The sequence below is a fragment of the Silurus meridionalis genome, chromosome 10 (genome assembly GCF_014805685.1).
Source record: "Silurus meridionalis isolate SWU-2019-XX chromosome 10, ASM1480568v1, whole genome shotgun sequence".
Classification (NCBI taxonomy): domain Eukaryota; kingdom Metazoa; phylum Chordata; class Actinopteri; order Siluriformes; family Siluridae; genus Silurus; species Silurus meridionalis.
In genome coordinates this window covers 3984220-4007902 of record NC_060893.1, presented here as the reverse complement: position 1 = coordinate 4007902, position 23683 = coordinate 3984220, and the positions used below count along the sequence as shown (strand labels likewise).

Below are 23683 nucleotides of genomic sequence, written 5' to 3'. Positions count from 1 at the left end.
AAGCCTCTGGAACGTGCTAGGGCATTCGTTATCCCCTGAGGCATCCTGTTGAATTCGAAGAATCCTAGTGGGCAGACGAACGCGGTTTTATGTTTGTCTGCTTCCTCCATCTCTATTTGATAGAAGCCTGATTTGAGATCGAGCACCGAGAACCACCTGGACCCGGTCAATGCTGAAAATGACTCCTCAAGATTAGGTAAGGCGTCGAATCTTTTACTGTTTGGCTGTTCAATTTTCTGTAGTCTATGCAGAGTCTAACATCGCCATTCTTTTTCCTGACAACGACAATCGGTGAGGAGAAGGCGACTCCGATTCACGGATGACTTCTGCATCGAGGAGTTGCTGGAGATGGTTACGCACAGCCTCTATGTCTTGGGGTGTATGGGTCTCGGCCTATGTTTGAAGGTTGTCTCGTCACTGAGGGTTATGTGGTGTTTTATTTTGTCAGTGCGACCAAAATCGAGCTCGTGCAATGCAAACACCTCTGGCATGGAACTTAATTTATCAGTTATCCTCTCTTTCCACTCATTGGGTACAGGAGAGTCAGTGAAGTCAAAGTTGAGATTTAAGTTTTGGTCAGGTTTTGTGGGAGGGTCTGAATCAGGGATCCTAATTGATTGAACGCTCTTGATAGCGTGTATCTCTGCTATTACAGCTTTTGGAGATAGGGTGATATCATGACGTGACTCATTCTTGAGCATGACTGGGATACGGCGTGGTAGTTTTGGTGGTAGGCTTACCAAGCTATCGGTCACCAGGATGCCACCTGGCAGAGAAGATGACTTGACGCTACCATCACCCACTTTCCAACATCAATTGTCCTGGCTCACTGATCCTTTAAGTACTTTTGTCTGTCCAGCTGCAATAGTCTCAAAGTCCCTACTATGAAGCCTCACCTCTCCTAGACTGGAATCAACAGACTGTCTTTTCCGGATTTCAAGGGTCTTTAAGACAACTTTATAGCCATAGGGAAGAGACTCATATTTCTGAGGAGAGGTGTCTGCATATTTTTCGTAGAGAACATCCAAAGTGTTTGTGCCTATAAGCACTGATGACAAGGTGGAGCGCATGTCAGGTACAACTAAAACTAGTGTGGGCACTTCAATGTCCGCTCCAAGCAAGCTCTTTGGGAATTTGATGATGGTCTCAACATAGCCAAGGTAAGGGACGCTTTGACCGTTGGCTCCTTCCACTTCAAGCAAATCATTCAAGGAATTCATAGGTAAGTGTGACAGGTTCTTCAAATAGAAAGAGTTGGGGATCGTTGTTACTTGAGAGCCTGAATCTAACAAGCATCTGCAATCTTTGTTACCTATGGTCAATTGTGCAGTGCACTTGGCTCCAATCAGCCCTTTTGGCAGGGTCACTGTCTGTTTTTGTGTGTGAGAGTACACACAGGCTTTGTGCAGCTTCTTTTTGGGACACTTTGTCTGTGTTCCAGTCCCCGTTTGTCCCACAACCGGAACTGGGTCTAGTTTAAATTATCAGGCTTTGAAGCACCATTTTCAATGTCCCATGATAACTGTTTTTCTCTCAGCTGCTTCCTCTTCTCATCTACAAGAGATGGATTTGGCTCACTTTCGCACTGAGGTTTAATGTGTCCGTCCTCACCACATCTAAAGCAATACCAGGGCTTTGGTCTGTTGCTTGTGTTTTTGTTTACATCTCGGCTATGGTGCGGCTTTTGAGATGTTGGAGTGATAGCTGTTTGGGGAGCTACTGGTCTGGCAGCTGATTTAGCCTTTCTACTGTCTTTCTGTGTGATACGTGTGAGCTGGGACTGTAGATCTGCTATTTGTTTCTTTAGGTCTTGGATTTCGGATCTGTGACCAAGAGCTGGCTGAGATGGGCTGCAGTCTTCTTCACTTTGCACATAAATACCTTGATAATAAGAAGACACTTTTGGTTTTGCAATATTGAGGTGCTGTTTCATGCGGGATGCCTTAGAAGTACGTTTATCTTCTGCTACGCGGAGTAACAGGAGAAGTTCAGCAAAGGTAGGTGGGTTCTGTTTCTTTTGCTCTAGCTGGAGTTCAGCTATTAAAATGTTGTCCCAGCAGCCTCTGACAAACTGTCTGAGAAGATGTCGGTCAAGGTCACTTGCAATTACACCTCCCCTCCTGAGGGTGGTGTTCAGCATCGCCTGCAGCCGTTGTAGATAAGCTGATGGTTTCTCACCGTTATCTTGCATTGTGTTAAGGTACTTTGCAAAAAGGTCATCTCCGTCCTCAACAGTGCCGAAAGCAGAGTCCAGGATCTCTAAGTACTCAAAAAGGGGGGATTCAGGTGTCAAGTGTTTCACAATATCGATGGCAGGTGATAAGAGACTTTCAAGAAGCTTTCGTGACTTGTAAAGGTTGGACTGTGTTGTGTCTTTAAGGAGAAGTTCCACACTGGAACGCCATGTCTCATAATCTACTTCATTATTAGGCCGGGGGAAACGCCCAGAGAAAGGTCTGAGTCTCAAAGGAGTGTGCACTTGCAGAGCAGAATCTTCATCACTCACTATGTGCTCGACTATTACTTTTTGTATGTCAGGTGGGTTGACGTCAGAAAGTTTCAGAGCAGGCTGTGTCTTTTCTCTAGATAGTAATGAGGACCAATGGTGTTGAACATGCTGCCCAGTTGTGGTACTGGGCAGGGGGCTTGCCTGTGCAGCATTTTCTGAACTATATCGCTCTGGGACAGCAAGTGAGTTATGTTCTAAATCTTCACTTTGAGTTTCTGATTGGTCTAGATCGACGCTCTCACTGATGGCAGAGAGCTCTTCTCTAAGGACAGCTGCAAAGTTTTTGCCAGTTTGTTTTGCTATGTCCTTTAACTCTGAAAGGTAAGTCTGTGTGGCTGTTTTGCTAGCTACAGGTGTGTAGACACTGGCTAAGGCTCTAATGTGATAAGTAACGTTAGTCTGGGTCTTACTGTCTAGTTTGTGTGGCAATGAAGGTAAGATAGATTGCATAGCTGTACTATGTACATACTCTACTATGACCTGTTTGTCTGACGCTGGCTCAGCGGAATCTACTGGAATTACCCTTTGAATGGAACCATATTGTTTCAGGAAATCACATAGTTCTTCATCAGCTTCTGTATCGGCTATGACTGAGTCATAGCTAACTATGACTGAGTTAGAGATTTTCACACTACTCGTTTGAATAACATCCATAATGAATCACTGATAGCAACACTATACGGTCTCTGGTTTCTTATTTTAAATGCTCTATGCCACTCCTGGCTGGCTCGCCAAGTTGTAGCAATGTTGTAGCACTGGTATCACACCACTGTCTGCGCTACTGGACCAGTTCTAGGTTCTAAGGAGTGGGGGAGCAAAAATCACTACACCAGAGACCGTTACTTTAAATACAAAAGGCCATCTATTTACTGTATGCAAAACACATGAAATATACAGAACCATGAAAATGTAAAAAGAAAATATACCCTGCAGGTTCTCAATATTGAGGTAAGTATAAAATATTCAAGAAATAAAAATAAAAATAAATTGTGTTTCACTCTCTTTTTGTTATTCAGTTCACCTAGGCACTTTTAATTAGACTAATCTAAGTTAGACCGGTCTTTCCTAGGTTGAACCTATTTTTGAATCCTATTTTTTCTTCCTGAATAAACCCTTTTTCCTTTTCTTTACAGGCAAGAAAATACCTTCAATTCAAACAATCAAATCAATATTAACCATAAACATTATAAATCATATTTCAAATCACATTTCAAATCACATTTCAACATATGAACTCAATGTGAAATTAGAAGTGTGTGTCTTTAATTCAGTTCGAGTTCAATGGGAGTTAAATTATTCAGTTCAATGAAGAGTTTCAGTTCGATTCAGTCCGCAAATAATAGTTCAATCAGAGTTCAATTCGATCCAAAAACAATTTCTTATACTCCTACCGCTCTGGCAGCGAGTCACTGTACTCAAAAGGTTTCCTCACTGATGTGATGAAGAAGATGATTTGCAAATCTGGGTCTGGCTCGCCATCTTGAATCCCGTCCGCGTGTGCACACCTGCACACTGCAGATCAATCCTCGCTCCGAGAGAGCTTCAAATTAAGCACATAAAAAAACCTGACCTGTATAACAGGTCATAAGCACAAAAAATTAATTTTTAACTCTTCAAATCACACAATTAAATGTTCCACAGTCTCTGAGTTGTAAAGTTACTGCTATGGTGCTTTTCACTCCAAAAATGGCGGCGGAGCGGTCTCCATTAACTCACCGCTCCGTCTCCACATAAATACATAACACATCTTTCATTTACAAAGCATACATTCACTTTTATAACATTCACAGTTTTCATAAACCAAAAATTTTAACTGGTAAACAACTTATGGCAAAACATTTCCTTGTAAACAGCTACGTTTTACTATTAACTCTCTGCTAGAGAAAGTAAAACATGTGACACAGCAAAGTGCAAAAACAACTTAAACTCACCAAAACCGTTGTGGCTTAGTTCTCATAAAATCCCTGTCAATCCCTGTCAATCCCTGATCAGGTAAGTTATGTTTTTTTTAATTGCAAAATCAACTTTTACACTCTTTTCTCTGCTTAATAAACATCATTCTCTCCAATCTCTCTTCTGCTCTCTCCGCAGGTCTCTGCTGCAGCGTCGCTGACATGACGCTCTAATTTCACTAGTCTCTTAAAGGGGTAGTGAACTGAATTTTCTGTCTGCATACTTTTAATCTTTGAACGTTAAATTGCTGTTTTAACATTTTTAACATTTTTAATTCTGATGAATAAACTTCATTAAATGAATCACTTAACTTTTCAAACTTATTTATGCATCTTTTAACTATTTATTCTTATTTAGGTCATATTTCTAACAGGGTTACATATTGCACTTATTGTAATTATTTTTTTACTGAGCAACCTTAAATTCTTCAAAGATACAAGGCTGTAATGATACTGAAATTATGTCTGTGATAGTAATGAAGCTAAATTTGCAGGTAAATTAACTAAGTTTAAGCATTACTAACTAACACACTGCAAAAAATAGAAATCTGAACAAGTTTATTTATCTTGTATTCCGACTTTAAATCTTATCATTGTTATTTTAAGATTTATTTACTTATCAAGCACCGAGTGTGTAAGAGTATTTCACTTGTTTTAAGGGTGTCTGTCTTATGTTATCTCACTTAGATATAACATCATACTACAGGGCAATTTATAAGTGAAACAAGTTATATTCTTGAGAGAAAAGCTGCAATCAACTTTGATGACAGGGAGTTCAAGATAATAAGTCCTGTTTTAAGATTAAGATTTGCAGTGATTTCTTAATATAAGCAACATCCTAATACAAGCAGCCTTAACTAAGATTTAAATAAAAACAAATCATAATCCAGATATGAATCAAACTGCTTTTAATCAGAAATATATGAATGGTATGCATAAATGCATGTATGCATCACCATTAACATTATTTCACAAAAACCACAGACCAGTATTGTCTGAGGTCAATACATTGTGTGATAAGCACATAATTCATTGGTGTGTAATGATCACATTAGGTCTTTGTGTGTGACAAGCACATAAGTTCATGTGGTCAAAACATTTTTGAACACATGAAATATCATATAAGGCACCCTTCAAAAATACATTTGCTTTTCCTCTGCAAACTTAGAAGACTTGAAAAAAAAACTTCTTACAGTAGGCATCTCTGATGCTTTACCCATTGTTTAGGCGTCATTTGTGGATCTGTGAAGTGCAATGACATCTCCAAGATAATATTTCACTGGAACGTACATACTGCTTTTGAAACTGAATGAGTAGTAGGATGTAAAATCTGTTGGTGGCATCTACCAACTCACTTGCCTGGGCAAGGTTTGGGACGTCAACTTCATATGCTAAAAAATCTCTATTCAGGTGCAAGGTGTCATAGGGTTGATATTCAAAGCAATTTAAATAGCTGGAAATCAGTATAATGTATATATTTTTTTCTATTAAATTACCATAATAAACTGTAAATAAAGATGGGAATCTATTTTTGAATTGTGATTAAATCTCATGAAATACAACCCATAGCAAACAAATGTTGAAATGTGATGTATTGATGAACCCCTCCTCACTACAGTAGTTTCAATTTTAGCTACCCACATTCTCACATGCGCAGTTGAAACTGCAGTCAGTCACTGAAAGAAGTCGTTGGAATCCAGTGGTCATAAGACGAAGTCAGAACTGTTTGCCTGAAATAAAAGTAGTTATTGAACTTCAGTTTGCGTAAGAAATTGTGTATTTTATAGCGACTCATTTTTAAAATGATTTAAAAATGTATCTGTTAGTTAAACGCTGCTAGCTAGTTACGACTAACAACCAGTCAAGGAGGTAACCTAGCACTTTCTCCTCATCTAACCTTAGTCTTTCCACCTAGATATCAGTGATGTCGGAGATGGGCTCTTTCAAGAAGTTGGATGACACAAAATTTACCATTTTAAAAGGTAAGATTTATAAGCGAGTACTAACTGTAGTGCCCTGTGCAGTTAGCTAAATGAGCACAGGCTTGGCTAACTCAATTAACGTTGCTGTGTAAAGTAGGCCTTTCATGTCTGGCGTTTTCCTGTTTCTCTGATAGCATTGCGTGCCTGAGGCAATTGTAACCCACCTATAAGGTTACTGAAGTGCAACACTCTACTCTGCCTGCAGGTGGCCCATACACCCCAGGTAATTCACCTAAAAACAAGCACGCTTTTTCTCCGGTGAAGAAGTTGCTAGAAAGCAAACAAGGACTGGTATGAGAAATATTCTCTAAAGAACGGAAATTAAAAGAAAAATCTTGTGCCATATATTAAAATATTGTGTCCATTAGGTTAAAAGCTGTGTAAGAGAGAGTTAAGCCGCATGACAGCGAGCTTCTCAAGATACCTCCGGTAAGGATTGGTAATGCTAATGAGTGTTATGCTAATTGTGCAAGCTTAATTAAGGAGCAAAATACTGTTCTTTTAAAACCAATCGGAGTTATGAACCTGATTCTTGCTGTTTAAAACCATGTAGACATAGATTCAAATTGTTTTATGTTGTTTAAGATGCTTATAAAAGATCGCTAATCGCGCTAGCTGCATGCTAATTGTAAACATTCTATAAGTCCTATTTGGTTTGTCATGCTAGCTTAGCTAAGCTAGACACCACTGTAGCAGATCTTTCATAGTGTTTACACCGCTAAAGGTGCCTACATACAGTTTTTTTTACTTGTTGACTTAAAAGTTAATATACATGTATTTAAAATAAGGGTGATTTAGTTCATTTAATTGTGAATATACATGTTTGTGTATGTATATAAGGAGCAGAAGTTTATCTTAGCTGTTAAAAAGAATAAATATGTTAAAATGTGATGGTTAAAATGTTAAGATGCAAAAACAGGTTTAAAAAGTAAAAAAGGTTAATATCTGGTTTCATAAATAGGTTTCTGAAATCCTATGATTTATTTTGTACTGTAAGATGGAAATACATGATTGTTGTTCATTGGAACTGACTTATGTTATGTGGTGTGATGTGTGCCTATTCATCTGCACAATGATTAGAGTATTTATAATCTTTACAATTGGTTTTATTTGATTTGACATTTGAATGGAGAAAAGTTGATTAGATTTGAACAGAAATGAGGCAATTGTAATTAATGCATTCTGTACTGTATGTATAGATTGGTTTGTAGAAAGGGATAGACCACCTGAATCTGACCACTAGGTCAGTGGCCAGCTGTGGCATCTTTGGACCAGCATCATCCTGTGCCTTCATTTGTGATACAGATAAGAACATAGGTAAACCTACCTGGGTAGTGAAAAGAACATACTCTACGAAACACACACACATATCAACAACTTCTATGGACTCTTTCTTTATTTGAGTTTTTTATTTTGAGTTTGTTGTGCGCTGTGCACTCAGGAAGCCTTTTTAGGTAGGCAGGGAATGTAAATAACTGCCAATTTATTTTGTTTAATACATTTTTTTCAAATTCACCTGTTTTGTGTTGTCTGTTCTCTGATGACCGTTTACTATTTCAGGCTCCATAGTCGTATCTAGAGCTTCTGATACTAGCCCATTTCTTAATACTTAAATTAGGTATTATTTACATTAACCTGACAAGGAGGTTACACAATGCATTGGACAGATTAGTGTCGACAGCGCGAGAGATCTACTTGCGCATTTGTCAGGTAATAAGTGATGTATTGAGTATGTTTAAAACAGAACAGAGCGTTTTATTTGGAAACTTAAACTGACAAATTTTACAGTATGTTTGGCAGAGTATTTCAGAGTTAAGTTTGAGTGTTGTTATGGACTTTCTTGAAATATGGTGTTTCTGACATAAATGCACGTAAAAACTGTCTGGGGTGGTGTACATCGAACACTAGTGCTAGACAACTATAAGATGTAAACAGACTGTAACATCCCTTTAATTACCCAAAAAAGAAACCATTTTGTAAATGGAGAAGACTATTGTGTCATTGTTTTATTTATACTGTTGTATACTGAATGATTTGCAGGTTCTCGGTGAACTTTGCAGGATTGTCAGCAAAGACAACACTGCTTACATTAAGGAGGTGAAGGAGCGCTGGGACACCTTCCAGAGTCTAACGGTCTTTTACAGTATTATGAAAAAGGTGATGAAACCACAGATGAAATTTAACACAGGTAAGATCTACATTTCCTTGCTTTTCATCAATGTAATACTGTTTTTGTCACAAAATTCAGAGTAACATGTGACTTGTATGACAATTTCTCTCATGCAGAGGAACGAGCCATCAACATGTTGAAGTCCCTGCCAAGAAGTTGGGATGAGAGTGTGAGGCCCTGTTTCATGTCCTGATGGTAAAATAATACCTCTTTCTAGGCCCTTAGTGTGACATAGATTCCCAAACATCTGTCTTTAGCCTTGTGTTTTGTGATTGTTTCAACACCCAGACTCTGTTCTGTTATTATTTTCTCTTATACCTTCATTTTTTTTGATCAATTCATTTTCCTGTTTAGCCTTCAGAGGATCCAAACACTTATCTGCAGAGGAGGCCCCTTTCCTGCCCTGTCCTGATTGTGGATAAAGAAAACTGCATGGTGGCAATCGGGACCACCCCAGTAGCAACCTTCCCCAAGAACCATCTGCATGAGGGAGCCCTTTATTTGATGGTGTATTATTATGCCCTGCACATGACCTACTCAAAGTGCATTGCTACTCTGCTCTCAGTTCTTCAAACAGAGATACTGCAAGATGAGATCCATGAGAGGGACACAACTTCATCCTACAGGAGGGCCATGGCTGAGTGGAAGAAGTTTATTGGAGAGGCTTGTCTTCGAAGCGCTTGCATTATGTTCCTTTTTTCTGAGTTTGTTGGCTGATCTTGTATGAGAAGATGTATCTCCGTTTATAGACGTTACTAAATAAGGCCTACGTCATTTAAGTTTTTTATTTTGAAACTCAAGGACGCTATCCTCCTTTCTCCATTGGATTTTGCCCTTATGAGCATCTCTCACCCCAGACTGACTAATCTACAAGCTGTTTTATCATTTAATCCTTATTTGCTGATATCAACAATTCAATTCTGTATATCCACAATTCAATTCTTGATATCAATATTTGCTGTACATTCTTGATATCAAGAGTTGAATTGGTGATCTCAAGAGTTGAATTCTTAATATAAACAGTTCATGCAAACCGTTTTTACATTTATTTAATAATTAAATTGTGGATATCAACAATTCAGTTTTTGATATCAAAATATGTGCACCTATTTCTGATGTCAACCATTGAATTGTTGATATAAAAAAATTCCTTTTTTGATATCAAGGATTGAATTGCTGATATTGGCAATTAAAGATTAAATGTTAAAACGGCTTGCCATACCTGCCTACCTCATTTCATTCAGACACACCTCACTTCGGACTCTTTGCTGACGTGAGCGTGGAAGTACCTACTGTACCACCACAAGAGTAGCTGCTGCACTAAACACTTTTTTTTTGGAGGGGGGAATATAGTCTTAATGAGAATGTTATCAGGGCATATTATCACCCACCCCTACTTAATGTAAAAAAAAAAGAGTAGTTTGAGACTCTTGCCAAACATTGTGTGTTGAATCATTGAATAAATGACCATCTGGGGGAATTCAGTGTTGTTGGGTTGTCATTTATAAAAAAAAACAAAAAAAAAAAAAAAATTTATTCTATATCAAGGTGCTTGATACAAGGGTATATGTCTAGTTTTCAGCCAATCACAGTCTTATTGTGATCCTTTTGTGCTTGTTTTTGTTCATTATGTAGCCTTGTTTTGAGAAATTTTTCCAAATATTGAGAGGAATAAATTTAGGAAATAAGAGCAAATTGCTTGTTCTAATGGGTTTTGTCCAATTATTGAATTACTTCACTAATCTATCCTTGCTTAAATCTAGACAAAATTGCTTGTTATTGATCCCTTTTCACTTGTTTTAAGATTTTAGGGTTTTCTTGTAAACTAGACATTTTGTCTTATTTTAAGAAAACTTACCAAGTCAAATTATCTTACTGCACTGGCAGATAATTTTGCTTATTTTAAGCAGTTTTCGCCTAATTTAGATATATTTTATCTTGTTTTTTGAGACTGATTTTTTACAGTGCAGATAAATAATTTTTTAAACAATTATAAAAAAATCGTACACAATCTGCTCTTGCATAGTATTTTATTCTTAGTGTGAATATTGATTGCCATTAAACCATTACATCACCTCTAACAAACTGGACTCTTGACATAAGGCAGGTTGGGCCATGGGATCACTCCCACCTTAAAAAAAACCCAAAAAAACAAAAAAATGAGTCTTCAGCTGTCTAATTGTGGTGAGCCCATGCACACTATAGCCTCAGCTTTTTGTTCTATATTAAGAGACGTGGAAGCCTCTGCTGTTGTAGTTCATCTGCTTTGAGGTTCAGCATGTTGTAAGATGTTTTTCTGCTTACATTTTCTGTCAGCTTGAACCTGTCTGGCCATGCTCTGGTGGCCTCTTATCAACAAGGTGTTTCTGTCTGCAAAATGAACACTCGCTGGATTATTTTTGCTTCATTGTGAGTAAACTCTAGAAACCTTGTGGGTGGAAATTCAACGTGATCAGGATTTATTAAAAAAAAACTTAAACCATCGCAATATTCACACTGCAGTTAATAATAACTACGATGGATAAGGTTGATGTGAACATTACCTGCAGTATCTGCATCGTTTTTATGCACATCTCTTTTACACCCGGTCCTACACGGTTAAAAAATAAGACTTTAAAAGGGGTCATAAAGAGAAAGAGAGACAGATTTTTGGATAACTGACTCACACTTTCCTCACCTACACTTATTTTCTCCACTTTTAGAGTCCCAGTGTGTTTAAAAACCCCATGGGTTCTACTTGAGCACAGAGAAACATCTTCCCACCCACCTACCTACACACACACACACACACACACACACACACACACAATAGCTTAGACTACAGTTCAAAGCTTAGGACAGCAAAAGGCAAGAAAAGCCTTTCACCAATAGGCACGTATTGATTTCAGCATTACTTCAGACGCAATCTAGTCTTTGGATGGATAAGTGTGTAGAATATAAACAGTACTAGCTGACTGAGACTGTTTTTTTTTTTTTTTTTAAAAGCCGGCGTAAAGGCAGGCCTGCTGTAGGCTGTTAGCTGGATATAAGCGCTGATAGAAATTGAACTGAAAGCTCTTGTGGTTGAGCGCTTCTGTATCGATCACCAGGATTTCTTACTGTTTCACTCATGCCCTTTTAATAAGCCAGTCAAGAGGGAGAGCAGTGAATAATTGAGCTCGAGTTATTTAGCATAGATTCTGGAAATATCTGTAAAGTAGCCAGCTTTCACACTACCAGGAAAAGAAAGCGCAGCATTAGAGCTAGATTAGAATACAATAAAGTCTTGTCAGGAATCGAGACTAAGCCAGAGATAAGAATGTGTACACATTAAAGAACATAAGAGAGAAACGAAAATCCGTCCAATTTGTACGATTTGCGGTTCATCTCCATTTTGCTTCAAAGTCTCTGTACATGCTTTTTATGTGTCCCTTCTTTCAGTTCACTACTGCTCTTTCATCTTGCAGATGGCTCTCCATTCTTCCCTCGGCTGAAAAAAAAAATATGACGAACTCCAACTATGTGTACTCTTCCTCTTCACTGTCCATCTCAAAGAAACAGTCTTCGGTCCTTACGCTAATGTCGCTGTGAAAACATTGTCTCGGCACACCAGCTGGCAGAAGTAGATTCTGATTCTGAGCTACGAAAGGGATCAAAGAACCTCTTGAGATGTTTCCTTGCTGACTGGATTCCAGGTGAAGTGCAGCTCATAGCACTGATGTACTGTTCTGCACAACCCTAGCCGCGATGAATCTGACTGGGACTAAATGTAAGACTGCAAGAAATGTGTGAGGCTATAAATAAAGCCGCTGCCCCCACAGTCACCAACATCCCAACAAAACCAAATAATCATCTCTCAGCACCTCTCCTGCAATGTGAATATGACGTGTCACAACACTACGGAGACCGAGGCGTGTCCCGAGAGTCACATAGAATACAGATTTACATGGCGGAGGTAGAGATCTGGAAAAGAATGTCTCGTTTTATTTATTTTGTTTTGTTTTCTTTGCCACTACCAAGACAAGGCAGTGGAATAAATAGATGACTTGCTGTCTATCTGAACCAAAGAAATAAAAGTGAATTAAGTAAAAATCTGTACCATATCGAATTTGAAAATCGAAAATCATATTGCATTGTGTTGAATCGAATGAAAATTGGATAGCACTGCATCATAATAGGGGTGAATCAATTTTAATGCATATGAATCAAGATGCAAATTACATTGCCCTTAGTTATAGGGATGCACATACCTACAACAGACACACAGACAAACGGACACACACACACACACATCACAAAACCCTTAAACCCTGAACTTAACAGGGTGAAATGCTAATGAGCCTTAAGCCCCTTTCTGTAGGTTTGTCCTTTTTAGCTAAGTTTTTAAAAGTGTACTTCCACCTGCTTCCAGAGTCACATCAGGTTCTACATCAGTGTAAAATCTGGGAACAAGGAAGACTCCTAAGCTATCATGTAGTGCTCCATGTGTGGCCACATTTCACCAATGATCTGGAAGTGATCAATGAGCATTTCCAGAGTGTGGCAGCTGGAGGATGAATGAGCTCTCCAAATACTCCCTTTGCTATCAGGGTAAGCCCAACTTAGCATTCAACAGCTACCACCAAAGACACAGCTGAGGTGGTAATGCAACACATCAGTCAAACTCCAAAGAAGTCAACTCTTATAGTCACTGAAGGTCACAGAAGTCAGCAGTTACATCACATACGCAAAGCAGCTAAAGGACACCCATCTTCAATGGTTGCAACCAGTGGAAAGGAACGCAGAAACTATTGTGCTGGTGTTACTGAAGCAGGTGATTGTGAAAGGAACGGTGGAATGGATCCTTCAACCTGAATCAATGCAGAGCTTTGGGTAATGCATGACTGGTGATGTGGTGGTGCGTGCACTGGGATGTGTTTCTATTGGTGCCAGTATTTTTTGAATTCCATTAGCATAGAGGTGGCGGTTAGTCATTGCTTTATCCATTATCCAACACATTTTTGAGACATGGCAGGATTTTGGGTTATTTGAAGATAAACTAGGCAGTAATCAGTGAGTCATGGGGAAAAAAAATATGTGCCGTTCAAGCGTGCTCCATTGACTGAACTGTTTCTTTAACCAAATCAGATTTGCCTCACAGGGCAGCTAGCTGGCCAAGAATAGTGTTAGCATTTTTCCAACCTCTGATTGGTTGGTCAGAGGGAAACTGTTACAGCCAAGTTCGACTGGCAAAACACGTCTGTAGCGCGCTGCACACATTAACACATCAGAGTTAGACTTTTTTATGCCTACGGAGGAAGAGAAATTGATTTGTCTTAGACATACTTAAAAATCAATTTTCAAGAAAAGCTAGACATCATGAGGAGGTCAGCCAACCCCGAAGCTAGCTAGCTTGTCTCAGCCCAGAAAAGGGTTTGTTTGCCACTTCCAGACCAGTGCCTACAGTACCACTGGTTTACAGCCTTTAATTATGAGTATGCATCTCTGGTGAGTTGGTTGTATTTTATTAACATTTTTGTCGTGTTTTTAGACAAATATTGATTCTGAACTGCTCCAGATGATGCAGTTGCAGTTATAGTGTAGCGGTTTAGAGTTTGCTTTAGTAAAATGGTATTCACCCTCCATATGCCTCTCTCTCTGTAATGCCATGCGTTGTTCTATTGCATTTTTGTATAGTATTGATGTTTTTTATAATTGCAACGTGATAGTGGTGGTAGTAAGATGTGGATTAAGTCGGATAAGTACCCACTGAAGGCCCAGGTACTAAATGCACGCCCAGCCACTGACTTAACTATTTGCTACACTATACAAGAATATGGGGTATAATATTGAATATTTAGTTCTTAACATAACATTACTTGAACATGCAGGATGTGAATTTTTATGAACATCAGAAGTGCTGGAGTTTCTCACTGCTGTGAACCAGCACCAGTCCATTGGGAAGATTTCAGTGATAGATGCTTCTACAGATTGTCATGGATAGACCAGGATTTGGGAACCGAAAGTAAAACAAGGTGTCGTTTATTGATCTTAGATAGTCAAAACACAAGAGAGTAAGAAACGGGAGTGCAGGAAACAATGAACTTAACTGAGGCATGCCTCACAAAAAGCATAGTGAAGAGCATCATGGGCTCCAGGAGAACCTAGGGGAGTGTCGTGAGAGCCAGTGAGAATTATGCAGGCAGTGGAGTATTCAAAGACCACACAAGCACAGTATTTCACCCAACCACACCCTATAGGTTTCCCCTGCATCATCTGGATGGCGGGCTCACGGGCCAGCTGAAGGCACGTTAGACATCCTCGAGAGATGAAGTTTCCAGAGGAGTCGGAATCTACAAGGGCCAAAACCAGAAGTGATAGCGTGGGGTAATGTTCTTAACAGGTTATTTAGATAAGTGGGTAATCTCAAAGGTGAGGTCTACAGTAGTCACGAATGGACGTGGGGGTCGGGCACTGGCAAATCAAGTGACCAGGACTACCACAATACAGGCATGCCCCTGCCTCGAGATGACGCTCTTTCTCTCTGTCTCTTCTCGATAGCCTGTAGGGAATGATCTGCATGCGTTCTGGTTCTGGGATGGAAGGGATGGCGGGGCAGAGTGATGGTTTAGCTTCCCAGGGTTTAACAGCCAGCTAGTGGAGGCTTTACTCCATGAGCGAGGAAGACCCTTGCCGAATACTGAAGAGCTGTCTATGCTGAACACTTCAGCAAAGGGGCTCGTAAAGAGTGAATATGAGGTGGTTTGGGCACTATTGGCGTTCCATATAGCTCTCGCCCATTACAGAGCCTTCCTGGTTAGCAGCGAGATGAGAAAATCTACCTTGGAACTATCTATGGGGAATTTAGAAGGCTGCATTTTGATGTATAGATTGACTTGCAGAAGTAAGCCACTGCACTCGGCCGCTTCCCCGGAGTATGAAACTGGAAGGGAGCTGGAGTGAATGCCTCCCAGAGAGTGACAACAAGTTCCTTGACTGGATCCATGATTGGAGCTGGTTGGGGATCCATTGTGGTTAGTTCTTTTCGGTCGGATCTTCTGTCACGGATAGACCAGGCGTCGGGAAACGGGAGTAAAACAAGGTGTCGTTTATTAGATCTTAGATAGGCAAAACACAATAGAGTAAGAAACAGGACTGCAGGAAACAGTAAACTTAACTGAGGTGTGCATTACAAGAAGCGTAGCGAGGAGCATAGGCAACTTAGGAGGTCGTAGGACATGTAGGTAGTCCAGATAATCTATGGTAAGTTAACGATAGATCGAGGAAGAGGGACCTTTTAAAGGGGACGGGTAAATGGAAAACAGGTGATGGTGATTATTAGGAGTGAGAGGTTGAGTGAGAGTATTGAGCATTGGAGGGAGGGGTGACTGGTGGCTCTATGACAGATTCTATGGATTCAGATTCTAAAGATTCAGAAAACTGATTCCCGCATGTTGTGTTTATTTGCTTAGTTTCTAACATTAATCCACATGTTGATAAATGATACTTGCCGTGCATTACCTATTGCATTACTGAAGGATTATTTATGTTGGATAACATTAAATTTACTTAATTTATATGCATTATTTAGTCTTAATTGCTTTTATATATCAGCAGTAATTACAACCACCAGATATAAAATGTATTGAGGAAATTAGGTCATCTACAATGAAAGACTGCTGACTCAGACTTACAGAGAACCCATATGTAGCCTGTTCCATTATGCGTTACTTTCATTTATTGCTGGATAAAATAAATAAAAATAAAACAAAATAAATTGTAATAGTGTGTAGCTCTTTAGAAGTAACATATCTGCTTGACCTACAAAGAAAACTGAAAACCCAGATTTTATATATATTTACATGTATCTAGTATAGATTACCACAAACCAAATACATTAAACCTATTTCTATACATACTAATTTCAGAAATAAAATTTTCTTTTTTCCAAAGGCAACAATTTTGTTTTTCTTTTAAATTGGAATACTACTAATGACTAGTAACGACTACGACGCTTAAAAGCACATGAAACCAGCACCAGCTCCTGGAATGAGAAGGAAGCACTGCAGGGATGCAGGCAGTGTGTCACAGAGATTTAGCATCTCATTCACACTCAGGGAACCATGATTACATACGTAACCTGAAGACATTCCCCTTCAGGAACTTGAGATGTGTCAGAAACGCTTCAGGAACCAGAGTCTAATCAAGCCAGACTGCCCAATCCCTGCCTAGTGTGTATGGGCACAGCTAGGGCAAAGGACAGAGAGGCCAGGAGAGGCACTGAGGTTGAGGCAATAAAACCTGACAAAGGTCAGCGAGGTGGACCAGCCCACAGCGCTGCAAATGTTTTGCTGTGGACTGGTCCACCTCGCTGACCTTTGAAGAAACTCAGAGGACAAGGCCTTAGAGGCCGTCAAACTTCGAGTGAAGTGCACTCTGACCTTGAAAGGAGTGGGGAGACCAGAAGACTCATAAGAGGAAGAAATAGCATTCGTAATCCACCTGCTGAGCATCTGCTTATTTTCATCGAGACCTCTCCTCGAAGGGCCATAACAGATAAACAGCTGCTCTAACTTCCTTCACAGTTCTGTTCTGTGGACGGATATGTCCAGTGCTTGCACTGGACACAGTGTCATCAATGGGTTCTTACCCAGCGACTTCCCCAAAAGGCATGCATGACAGGCCGCAATGGCAGACACGTAAATCTTCAGGATGGAAGGAGCCAACCCTTTGGCGAACTGTTCTTGAAAATATTCCCGCACTGAACCAACTGAGCAGTTAACTGGGACTAGGCAGTGTCATTTACACCATGCAGTGGTTATCCTCATGGAGGGAGCTCTGGATTGAAGAATGGTCTCTACCCCCATGGTGGAGAGACTGGCGGCTAGGAGCTGAGCCCCCTTAGGGGCCACAGCCATAGCCACCACAGCTCTGGGTGGGGGTGTATTATTGTTGTACTGCTTACCTGAGATAAAAGATTCCCTCCTAAAAGAAAGCTACCAGGGAGGGGGTTTGAGAAGGGCTACCAGGTCTGCAAACCATGGCCTGCCCGGTCACTGTGGGGCCACCAGGAGGAGATGGACTCTGTCCTGGCGAATTCTATTAAGAATCTGGCATATAAACTGCCTTCAAGGAGAGCAGCTTCCCTTGGGCCCACAGGTGGATGTGGCATGCCTGCTGGTACAGGAGGCGAGATCGCAGAACCACCTGGTGGTTGATATAGAAAACCACTGAAATGTTGTCTGTACAGACCAATATATAATGGCCTTTGTGGTCTGGCAGGAAATGCCTTAGAGTTTGAAGCAAGGCCAGCATCTCGAGGCTGTTTAGGTGCCACGTAACGTGGCTGCCATCAGACCCAGCAGTCTCTGAAACTGCATCACAGTGAGTGACTGGCCTTTCCTTAATCTGTTGACGGCTGCGAGAATACTATACCTAATTAAGTGGTTTTCTGTGATGGAGAAAGCACACTTTTTTGACGTTCAGCCTTGACTAGAGTTCCTTCATGTGGGCAAGAACGAAATCTCTATGCTGGACTGCCAGTAGCTCTGATTGAGTCTATATCGACCAATCGTCAATATAATTTAGAATGCGGATGCCCTAAAGCCTCAGCAGGACCAATGCTGCATCCACACACTTTATGAAGACATGTCTGGCAGAGCCTGGCAGACAGCCAAATAGCCTCTTTAGGGAATCAGTCTCTCTAGAGTGACCTCTGTACCTATACCTATACCTCTATACCTGTAGCCGGAGCAATGCCCTGGAGCAGCTCTAGGGGCCTCCTGAGAGGTGCCGTACCCCCCCACTTCCACCATGGTGCCAGGAGAAAAGCGTGAAGGGTGTTCAGTAGAGCTGCCTGTGCCCTGAAGCACCAAGAGTGGCAGGGTTAACGATCCAGCTCCCAGAGAGTGCCGAGGCAGGGTGGGCACTAAATAGTGCAGTGCACAGCGCCCATTCCCAGCCAGGTTCCCAGGTAGTCCTAGGTCAGCCCTATCCCTGTCAGAAAGATCCAAATATATATGATATATAGATATAAGAGCCAAATATGCCCCTCTGTAGAGACGAGGGATGCCATTGACTGGCCAATGGTCTTAGCGGCTTTGGTTGCCCTCAGGGCCAGGTCTGTAGCACAGCAAAGCTCACGGACCTGTTTGCCACCCAGGACATCTCCCATGTCCAGCTCCCGCAGCAGATCGGCCTGATAGTAGCAGTGTTGTAGTGGTTCTCAGGGGCTTGGTGGGCACCGCCGGGGCTTTAAGGGATGACGTCAGCATCTCTTTAATCCAGGGCATTGCCTGATAGCCACGCTCTCTTAGTCCTACTATATTCGAGTATAATGCCACCCTGGGACTGAAGGGGCAGAAGGAATAAGGCCTAGCCCACAACCTATACACCTTGGTGTGCAGGTTTGGGGAAAAAAAGTAAGCCCCCGCACGGAGACAGCAACGCCGGTTGCAGGAAGCATTTGTTAAGCTTACTAGGCCTTCTGCTGATTAACCAGCCATTTCATTTCGAGTTTGGCCATGGCATGGTTTACTAGCTAACAAGGGGTAGTCTCAGGGGGCTCGGAGACCTCCATCACCCACCCTCCTTGGAGGAAAATAAGCAAAGCTGAGCCTCTCCTCTCAAAGGAAAGAAACCACCTAAATGCTTCCGAACCTTGCGAGCAGGTGCTGGACCGGGCAGGTGAGGGAGGCAAAGGACGAGCCTGTCAAGGTCCACTTGCGAGCACCAGAACCACGAGGAGCGAGTGACCCCCCACCCATTGCCGAAATGACGCCACGCTTTTGATTGGACTAATTATACACGTGATTTAGAGCATGGACAACGCAGAGGCTTCTCAAAGCATTTCTAAAGCAGCTCGAGTTCCTGAAGGTGAACTTCATGGAACTGACTTTGTGTACAAGCGAAGTGCCATACAGGTTTGGGTTTCCTAATACAAGTGAGGGAGAACTTTCATGTTGCCTTGAATTATTTATTCTAATAGTTTGTGTAAGAAACACATATGCCTGGAAAGGTGAATTTTTTTTCACCATGTGTATTTTCTCTTGATAAGGTTTATTTTTTACATTGTGAACACATGAAAATGTCTTTTGAATCGAATGAGTGAGCAACATAGTCATGATCTCAACTGATTCTGAATGAATCTCCACAAATTAAAAAAAAAAATGTAGTGAAACATCTTTACAGAAGATCAGGGCTCATTATAAATCAATTAATTTTTTTAGCGCTTTTAACAATAAACATTGTTTTAAAGCAGCTTTACACTGATAATGTGGTGATAAAAATTAATAAGATGTTCTTTATATGTGTAAGTTTGTCTCTCTATTTATGACAGCAAATAGAGAATAATTGTAGAAGGGCATTTAATCCTCTGCCCAGGTGTCCACAAACTTTTTTCCATATGGTGTATTTGCACTTCCTGATTACTTCTATTAGTGTAAAAACCCCAGTCACCTGTGCAGGTTAATCAGAAATTGAAAGTAGATTAAATACTGTATCCAGTACAGAAATGGCAGTGTGCATGAACATGTGTATTGGCAAGTAAGAAATATACCATATACCCTGGATTTGTGTAGACCAAATTAGAAATTCAAGAACACACAGACACTTGCATTAAAGTGATCCCCACAATAAAAGGTAAATCTAACCAAGAGCTGAAAGCACAACATTCTAACATTCTGAATTGCTTCAGATGAAGGAGAGGAAGACATTCTGCCTTATGTGTCTCTACCAATCAGGAAATGAAAAAAAAAAATGCTTTGCAGTCTAACAGACAATAGAAAAGGTAAGACTCTGGAGAACGGGTATCATAGAAAAGATGAAAAAAGGTGTGAAAGAGAAAAAGAGAAAGGTTTGACTTAAAAACAAAGGATTGCTTGGGAAAGGCATTAATACTTTTGTACAAATCCATTATTAATAATCTGCAATTTTTTGTGCACCTACTGTACTTACATGTTTTATAAACAGTTGGAGGAAACCAGAATTCCAGGAGAAAACTGATGCAACCATGCAAAGAAATGTGAAACTCAACACATCCATGAAGTAAAGTTCAGAAATGATTCTGGGACACATGAGCAGTGAGGCAGCAGTGCTAATGCTTTATGGTCATTAGCTAGTCTGATAGCGAAGAAGACAAGCTGCATATATTTTTGTTTGCTTTTTTGCGTTTGTAAAGATAAGTAACTAATGTTGAATGAAACAAACAGAAAATTTCCTTCCCCAGCCTTTTTCTCGCCTTCTTTTAATGAAAATATATTTTTAAAATTAAGATTGTGCAGACTGTCCACCTTACAAGTCCCTGTGAACAAGCTGTTGCCATTAAAATATAGTAAATTAATATAAACCTTTCATTTGTGTTGCAGTTGGAACCACAGTTCAAAATTTGCTGTTATGTCTGACCAATGAGATTCAGGAAATTCAACTTGAACTGTGGTATCAGGAATGTGGTATATTTTTACATACTGGTGTATATTTCTGTTCATCTCTTACACATATAGACCATCATATTTTAGACACTGAGGAAGTGGAATATAGGTACACATATATGGCTGAAAGTATGTAAACAGAAATGTTTTACGCCCATATATGGGAAAAAAATCTAGTGGAAATCCTTCCCAGAAAAGTGGAGGTTATCATAACAGTAAAAGGTGTTTGGAATTGGATGTTCACACCAAACATATGAATGTGTAGGTGTCCACAAACATTTGTTATACAGTATACTAGAGATGGAGAAGGTCAGAAGGAGTTGCATTGTGTTAGTGGATCTAGAGAAAGCGTATGTCAGAGTTCCGTGTACAGTACAAATGACAGACTGGTATAAAGCGGAGGTTGGACTGCAGCAAGGATCTGCTTTGAGCCCTTTACTGTTTGCAGTGGTAATGAACAGGCTGGTGGACAAGGTTGGACAGGCGTCTCCATGGACTATGAAGTTTGTGGATGATCTTGTGATTTGTGGTTAGAGTAGGGAGCAGGTGGAGCAGAGCCTGGAGAGGTGGCGGTACGTGCTAAAGAGAAGACAGAGTAAATGTGTGTAAATGAGAGGGAGGGCAGTGGAGTGGTGCAGTTGCAGGGAGACGAGGTGAAGAAGGTGGAGGAGTTTAGGTACCTGGGGTCAACAGTGCAAAGTAATGGAGAGTGTGTTGGAGAAGTGAAGAAAAGAGTGCAGGCATCCCATTCCACATTTAGTCCCCATTTGCTGTTATAATACCCTCCATTCTTCTGAGAATTTGAGCAGCTGATGAACGAGGAAAATGAGAGAAGGTTGGACGGTGTGGAGATGGTGAAGCAGGGAGTAGATCGGATTAGTAAGGAGGAAGTAAGAGCAGCTATTAAGAGGATGAAGAGTGGAAAGTCATTGGACCAGATGACATACCATGTAGATGTTCAGCCAGGTGGTTCAACAAGATTTTAGAAGGTGAGAGGATGCCTGAGGAATAGAGAAGAAGTGTGCTGGTACAGTCACACCATCAAGTTATAGGAAAGAGTAGTGGAAACCAGGCTGAGAGAAGAGGTGACCATCTGTGAGCAACAGTATGATTTCATGCCGAGGAAGAGCACCACAGACACATTATTTGCTTTGAGAATGTTGATAAAGTATAGAGAAGGTCAGAAGGAGTTGCATTGTGTGTTTGTGGATTTAGAGAAAAGGTACGACAGAGTGCTGAGAGAGAGGAGTTGTGGTATTGTATGAGGAAGTCAGGTGTGTCAGAGAAGTATGTGACGGTGGTGCAGGACATGTATGAGGACAGTGTGACAGCAGTGAAGTGTGCAGAGTGTGCAGAGTGTACGATGTTGTATGGTTTAGAGACAGTGGCATTGAGTAAAAGACAGGAGGAGGAGCTAAAGGTAGCAGAGCTGAAGATGTTGGGGTTTTCGTTGGGAGTGACGAGGATGGACAGGATTGGAAATGAGTTTGTTAGAGGGACAGCAAATGTAGGACGTTTTTGGAGACAAAGAGAAGGAGGCACGATTGAGATCTTTTAAACATGTGCAGAGGAGGGACATGGGGTTCATTGGTAGGAGGATGCTAAGGATAGAGCCACCAGGAAGGAAGACAAGACAAGGACCAAGGAGGAGGTTTATGGATGTGGTGAGGGAAGACATGCAGGTAGTTGGTTTAAAAAAGACAGATGTAGAGGACAGGGAGGGGTATAGAGATGGATGATACGCTGTGGCGACCCCTAATGGGAGCAGCCGAAGGAAGAAGAAGATTCTTTTGAGAAAGATTTGCACTAGGTTTTAATGAAGATTTGTAAAGATTTATTCAGCCACAAGTGTGTTAGTAAAGTCAGGTGTTTAGTAGGTTTGGAGCTCTATAGCAGGAGATCTTCGGGTCCAACCCATGTAAAGCAGTTCTTCATGGCGCTGTTTTTGTGCACAGTGGCACTGTCATGTTGGAACAGTTTTGGGTCTCTTAACTGAAGTGAAGGCAAAATTTACAATTATATGTCTCCAACTTTGTGCAGTTTGTGGAAGAAGCACATCGGGTTGAAAAAGTACCAATACTTTTGCCGATGCAGTTTATTTAACGAGCAATTAGTTTTTAGTTTTAAGCAGTTAATAGGACTACCATTTAACATAATAAGCTTTGTTTGTATGAATAATGCATTTGGTACTTGCTCCTTCGTTTTAGTTTTAGGACTTAAGCATGCAGGAAGTCAGCGGATTAAAAAGAAAAAAAAATTGCATTTGTTATCTTTCTGTTTTTTGATTCCTGAGTTGATAGGCTTAGTGGGGAATAGTGGGGAATTGAAGCATATCAGAATTTTTTTTCAGCCATTTGGAAAGCAAACACACATACACACATACACACACACAATACACAATATAGCCCATGCTGTGACTGGCTCTTACTGCGTTCTGAGCTCCTCTAAGCTGAGACCATCTCCCTGCCATCCTTGCGCCTCCAGCATGCACCGAGAATAATTTTCAATTTCCTTACGCCTGCCTTGCTCTGTTTGGCACTATCGATTGCTATTTCTTATTCAAGTCTAAAACAAAAGGAGTCTGTTTACCTCTCCAACAACCACCCTTTTAGATATTTACTTTTGTTCAGTTCTGCATCTCTTCCTCATCCAATAAACATTTATATGGTTGTTTTTAATGTTAT

At 40.6% G+C, this 23683-nt stretch overlaps 1 long non-coding RNA gene across 2 annotated transcripts; it reads left to right on the top strand.

The window, feature by feature from the left end:
* Window positions 1-5722: 5722 nt before the first annotated feature.
* LOC124392014 lies at window positions 5723-10093 on the top strand. 2 transcript variants are annotated; one of them, XR_006927079.1, is made up of 8 exons: window positions 5723-6225; window positions 6377-6443; window positions 6578-6734; window positions 6812-6872; window positions 7643-7760; window positions 8484-8631; window positions 8730-8808; window positions 8968-10093. It is a non-coding gene; the product is annotated as an uncharacterized LOC124392014 (long non-coding RNA). The 2 variants fall into 2 exon arrangements; XR_006927078.1 differs by lacking the exon at window positions 7643-7760 and having other exon boundaries at window positions 5736-6225.
* The last annotated feature ends 13590 nt before the right edge of the window (window positions 10094-23683 follow it).